This window comes from Tenrec ecaudatus, chromosome 8 (assembly GCF_050624435.1).
Source record: "Tenrec ecaudatus isolate mTenEca1 chromosome 8, mTenEca1.hap1, whole genome shotgun sequence".
Lineage (NCBI taxonomy): Eukaryota > Metazoa > Chordata > Mammalia > Afrosoricida > Tenrecidae > Tenrec > Tenrec ecaudatus.
In genome coordinates this window covers 41,495,276-41,495,705 of record NC_134537.1, presented here as the reverse complement: position 1 = coordinate 41,495,705, position 430 = coordinate 41,495,276, and the positions used below count along the sequence as shown (strand labels likewise).

Below are 430 nucleotides of genomic sequence, written 5' to 3'. Positions count from 1 at the left end.
GAAATACAAGGCTCTGCCTTCCGAAGTCCACCAAGTAGACAAATGCTAGGCGGGGGAAGCCCTGGTTGATATGGAAAAGACTAATCCAGAAACACAGAGACCCGAGTGAGCAGAGAGCTCATCTGAGCAACACAGGACAGAGGGACATCTGTGAGAGGTGTTCTTTCATCCGGGTCTCCTAGTTCCACCACCAGGAATCTGCTCAGAGGAAACACACGCAAATAACTGGATGCAGTGTTGCTTGTTACAGTGGGGCTTACACAATTTTCCCGCAGCGGAGAGCGTGAATGCAATCCCCACTACCACAAACCACGCAGTCGAGTGTCCCACATTTGGGGAAATCGCGGGGTCAGCACATCTGGAGTGCAATGAGCCTCGCCCTGGGAAAACCACCTTCGTGATCATGGTGTCTCCCCTGCCAGGTAGGTAT

At 52.6% G+C, this 430-nt stretch overlaps 1 non-coding gene across 1 annotated transcript; it reads right to left on the bottom strand.

Annotated features, from left to right (window-relative positions):
* Positions 1 to 273: 273 nt before the first annotated feature.
* LOC142455616 (U1 spliceosomal RNA) lies at positions 274 to 430 on the bottom strand. Its single transcript, XR_012785797.1, has one exon. It is a non-coding gene; the product is annotated as a U1 spliceosomal RNA (small nuclear RNA).